This window comes from Kogia breviceps, chromosome 4 (assembly GCF_026419965.1).
Source record: "Kogia breviceps isolate mKogBre1 chromosome 4, mKogBre1 haplotype 1, whole genome shotgun sequence".
Lineage (NCBI taxonomy): Eukaryota > Metazoa > Chordata > Mammalia > Artiodactyla > Physeteridae > Kogia > Kogia breviceps.
In genome coordinates, this window is record NC_081313.1 from 172,131,385 (window position 1) to 172,137,098 (window position 5,714).

General features: G+C 38.0%; 1 protein-coding gene across 2 annotated transcripts in view; it reads right to left on the bottom strand.

Annotated features, from left to right (window-relative positions):
* ZNF14 (zinc finger protein 14) overlaps positions 1-5,714 on the bottom strand; it is a 299,800-nt gene that overhangs the window by 90,604 nt on the left and 203,482 nt on the right. The gene's annotated exons all lie outside the window — the stretch shown is intronic.

Consider the following 5,714-nt stretch of genomic DNA (forward strand, 5'->3'; position numbering starts at 1 on the left):
GGAGAAGAATGAGAGAAAAGAACAGAATATTTGAAGTAATAACAGATGAGAATTTTCCAAAATTAATGACAGACAGCCAACCACCACAGATACAGGAAACTAAGAGATCATCAATACAAAATGGGATCAATATAAAAAAGAAAAAAGGAGGGCTTCCCTGGTGGCGCAGTGGTTGAGAGTCCGCCTGCCAATGCAGGAGACGTGCCCTGGTCCGGGAGGATCCCACATGCCGCAGAGTGACTGAGCCCGTGAGCCATGGCCGCTAGGCCTGCGCGTCCGGAGCCTGTGCTCCGCAACGGGAGAGGCCACAACAGTGAGAGGCCCGCATACCGGAAAAAAAAAAAAAAAAAAAAAAAAAAAAAGGAAAAAAAAAGCCTAGATCTAGGCATATTATATTCAAGTTGCAGAATAATCAACATAAAATAAACCTAGACTTTACTAACAAAAACAAAAAAGGCTCTTTTACCTGGATATTTAAAAACCTTATTAACTCCTAAGTGAAAAGAAAAATACAAACTGCAATTACAGAACTATAAAGAAATGATGATAATCAAAACTACATACTAGAATCTACAGGATACATTCAAAGCAGTGAGCAGAGGAAAATTCACTGCACAAAACACTTGTGAATGAAATGAAAGATTAAGAATAAATTAATTACTAGTTAAGAAAAAAAAACATAGAAAAAGAAAAATAAACCAAAAGAAAGCATAAGGAAGTAGTAGAGATAAAAGCAGAAATTGAGGAAGGGACTTCACTGGTGGTCCAGTGGGTAAGATTCCACACTCTCAATGCAGGGGGCCCAGATTCGATCCCTGGTTGGGGAAATAAGATCCCACCTGCATGCCGCAACTAAAAAGTCCGCCTGTCACAACTAAAGATCCCTCATGCTGCAACTAAGACCCAGTACAGCCTAAATAAATAAATAAATAATAAAAAGAAATTAATTCCATTTTTTTCAAAAAACAAATAAACCACTAGCTTATTTGATGCATGAAATGAGAAAGCAAATATATAAAAAATAAGAGGTGATGACCATTGAATCAAAAAATATTTTTAAAATCATATAACCACTTTGCTGACCTCTGTTAGATGAAATGAACAATTTCCTAGGAAAATACAGATTACCAGTGCTGACTCCATTCAGGTTAGAAAGCTTAAAACAGACTAATTTCCATTAAAGAAATAAAGTTCCTAAGAAAACAAACCACTAAAAAGCACTCCACCCAGATGGTTTCACAAAGAATTCTACCAAATCTTCTAAAAACCACAGTCTTAATGCTGTACAAATTATTCCAGAGCATTGAAAAGGAGGCAAAAATTCCTAATTCCTCTCATGAAGCAGCCATAATACTAATACCCAAACCAGACAGACGGTACTAAGAAACCACACATCAATTATTCATGAATACCAATGCAAAATTCTAAACAAAATACTAGCAAACAGAATCCAACAACACATTAAGAAAATAATATACCATGGCCAATAAAATTCATTATAGGGAAACAAAATCTGTTGAGTATTGAAAAATTTATTAATATCATATACTATATTGATAAATCAGAGGAAGAGAATCACAATCCTCCTCATAGATGTTCAGAAAAACTTGCACAAAATACAATACCCATTCATGGTAAAACATTCAAGAACACACGATACCTTCTCAATATGATAAAATATACAGTTGACCCCTGAACAACATAGGTTTGAACTGCATGGGTCCACTTATACATGGATTTTTTCTTTCAAAAAATATGTACTACAATACTATACAATCTGCAACTGAATCCTTGGATGTGGAACCATGGATATGAAGGGCAAACAGTAAAGTTATACATGGATTTTCTGTGTGGAGGGTCAGTGTACCTAACCCCCACGCTGTTCAAGGGTCAACTGTACACCTTAGTTTTAAAGAGCATTTATCTTGGGCTTCCCTGGTGGCGCAGTGGTTGAGAATCTGCCTGCCAATGCAGGGGACACGAGTTCGTGCCCAGGTCCGGGAAGATCCCACATGCCGCGGAGCGGCTGGGCCCATGAGCCATGGCCACTGAGCCTGTGCTTCTGGAGCCTGCGCTCCGCAATGGGAGAGGCCACAACCGTGTGAGGCCCGCATACCGAAAAAAAAAAAAAAGAAAAAAGAAAAAAAGAGCATTTATCTTAATGAATGGAAAAATAACAGGGGCATTACCTCTAGAACAAGGCAAGAATGCCCTCTATTATCATACTAGAGGTACTAGCCAATGCAATCAGACAATCAAAAACAGTAAGAGGCATAAGAGTTGATAAACAAGCAAAGCTCACTCAGTTTGCAGATGATATGGTAGTATGCCTGGAAAATCCCAGAAAATAAATAATAAAATGAACTCAAAAAATGAAAGAATTCAGTGAAGTATCAAATAATAAAATCAAGATACAAAATTAGTAGCTCTCACATACAGAAACTGTGAAGAGAAGACATAATGGTAGAGAAAATTTAATTTACAATGTAATATTAAATACTTAGGGAAAACATAACAAGAATGTAGAAAACTTTTACAAAGCAAATTCTAAACATTCCTGACATACACTAAAGTAGACTTGAACTACTTGGAAGACATTCCCTGTTCTTGGATAAGATGACTTAACATTATAGAGATATTAATTCCCCCAAGTTAATTTATAAGTTATAAATTCAAGGCAATGCCAATAAAAATACCAACAAGCTAATTTTATGGAGTTGGACAAGATAATAGACAAGTACATATACCTCCATCCCCCCACACACACATACATGCAAGCATACCTAGAAAAACACTTAAAAAGAAAAACCATGAGGGAGAACTAGTCCATCCAGACACTGAAACTTATTATAAAGCCTCTGATTTATAATTTAAACACTGTAGCACGGTATGTGAATAAACAGACCAATAGAATAGAATAAAGTCCAAATTTAGGCCCAACACATATGGAATTCAGTATATGACAAAGGTGAAAAACCCCTGGGGCAAAGATGTACTTTTAAAATAAATGATGCTAGGTTAATATGGAAAAAAAAAATTAATCCTACCTCATACAATAACACAAAAAATCAATTCCAAGGTGTAGATCTAAATGTGTATACTAGGGGCTTCCCTGGTGGCACAGTGGTTGAGAGTCCGCCTGCGGATGCAGGGGACGCGGGTTTGTGCCCTGGTCCGGGAAGATCCCACATGCCGCGGAGCGGCTGGGCCCGTGAGCCATGGCCGCTGAGCCTGTGCGTCCGGAGCCTGTGCTCCGCAACGGGAGAGGCCACAACAGTGAGAGGCCCGCGTACCGCAAAAAAAAAAAAAAAAAAAAAATGTGTATACTAAAATAAAACCTATAGAAAAAAATGCGAAACATCTTCTTGCCTTCAGCGTAGGTAAATGTTTCTTACACAGGAACAGAAGAACGATGCCCATAAAGATTAGATGACATTTGATATGTCTGGTGTTGTGTTGTGTATTTGCTTTGTGTCTTTGTGGGAAATGGTGAGGTATTATTAACATTATGGTTCCCTACCTCCAAGATCAATTCCAAAAATAATTTTATTAATCCTAAGAATGTAACTGTGGAAATAAAATGGCTTTTCAGTCCTGTGTTGCCAAAAAAAAAAAAAAAGATTAGGTGACATTAAAATTAAGAACTTATTTCATCAGAAGACACCAATTAAAACACTGAAGAGACAAGCCAGAGTGGGAAAAATTACTTGCAAAACGTATCCAGCCATAGGGCCCACATCTGGAATACATAAATCAGTAAGAAAAAGGCAGGCAACTTTAGTATCATCTGATCCAACTCCATAAAATAGCCTGTTGAAAAACAAATTTGTACAACCACTTTGGAAAATTGGCATCATCTATGAAATATGCATCCCATGTGATCCAGTGACTTCAGTCCAGGGTATACACCCAAGAGAAATATATGCACTTATGCACTATCAGAAATACTAAAATATGCTCACAGCAGCATTATTTACAATAGCCCCAAGCTGAAAAGACAAATGTCCACCAACACAAACTGCTTAAATAAACGGAATATTCAAACAATGGAACCCAATAAAATGTATTACTATCTAGAGGTCCTCACAAAAATACTGGGCAAATTAAGACAGACACTAAAGAATGTCTACTGTGTGGCTCCATTTGCATAGGGTTCAAAGACAAAAATCCAAGCCATGTTGTCAGAGTTAGAATATTAGTCACTTGTGAGGGGTAAGGAAAGGTTTGTTATGTGGACGAAGCGAAAAGGGGTTATCAGGAATGCGAGTAAAACATTTTTCTTGCCTGTTTACATGGATGTATTCATGTGATAATTTAGCTGTACATATGTATGAGGTTAAGCACTTTTCTGCATTTCAGTAAAACCTGTTTTTAAATGTTACCACACAGGTATCATTACACAAACACTGCAGAAACAACTGTGGCGTTAAGATAAAATGAACATGCACAGACTTTACAACCCAGCAATTTCACACTCCTGGAATAACTCAGCAACGCTCCAGAAGGCATGTACACAATTTCTTAAAGCAGCATCACTCCTAACTGGGGAAAGTGGAAATAGTCCAGCAACTAAATGTACATCAGCACTAAACGAATTATGGGATGAAAATACAAAAGAAACTACAGCCACATTCAACGTGACTCTCAAAACACCCCTACTACTAATGGACCCTGTTACATTTAACTTGAACTTTGCAATGACCTTCTAACAGGTTTCTGTTTGCATCTTGTTCCTCTATTTAGCCTATCAACCCATAAGCCACTATGTTCCTCTAAAAACAGAAATTGAATGGCTGTCACTTCTCTGTCCAAAATCCTCCACTGACTTTCCACACTGAGAAAGAAAGGCAAAGTCCTTCTAGTTAACCCACAAGATGCTGCAGTGAACAGGACCTCAATCCAGCTCTGACCTCAACACCTTCTGCAACTCCCAAGTTTGCCTGACTCCAGTCACACTGGCCCCTCTGTCCCAAGCAAAATTCTTTTTCATGACCTTTGGATTGCCAAGGGTGCTCTTCCCCACATTACAACATGGTGCACACTGGCAGTGAATTTACATCTCTGCTCAAATGTCCCCTTAAACGAAAGGCTTTCCCTATCCATCCAATAGTTCCACTGAACCCCCACATCTCTCATCACCACCATGCTTAAATTTCCCAGCACTGAACTGACCACCATCTAATATACAATATATTTACTCATTTGTTTATCACATGCCTTAATACCATGTAGAATGTGGTCACCATGATGGCAAAAATCCTGACTCACTACTATAGATCCAAGGCACCAAACAGGGCCTGACATAAGAGAGTATGGACTCAAAACAGACACTACTACTTGTTAATGAGCTGACCTCACACAAGCACCCTTAAACTTCCTTGTCTCAGACTGCCCGTATGCAAAAGGGAGTTACTGGTGGTACCTACTTCTTAGAGCTTTTGTGAAAACTAATACACTTATTTCAACACAAGTCAAGAAGTAATGTTTAAGTACATCAGGGATTTGAAATACAATTTAAAAACATGGTTTAAGGATTTTTAAAACCCATATCCAACAATTAAAAGTATAAGTAGATTATACCCACACGTGCAGCAGCTCTCCAACCTCACTAATGACCAGATGTATGGGTTACAGATAGCATCCAGCTGGGTACAGCAGAACCCTCCTGCCAATAAAACAATTATTAAATAGATTAAACAATCAAATATCCAAAG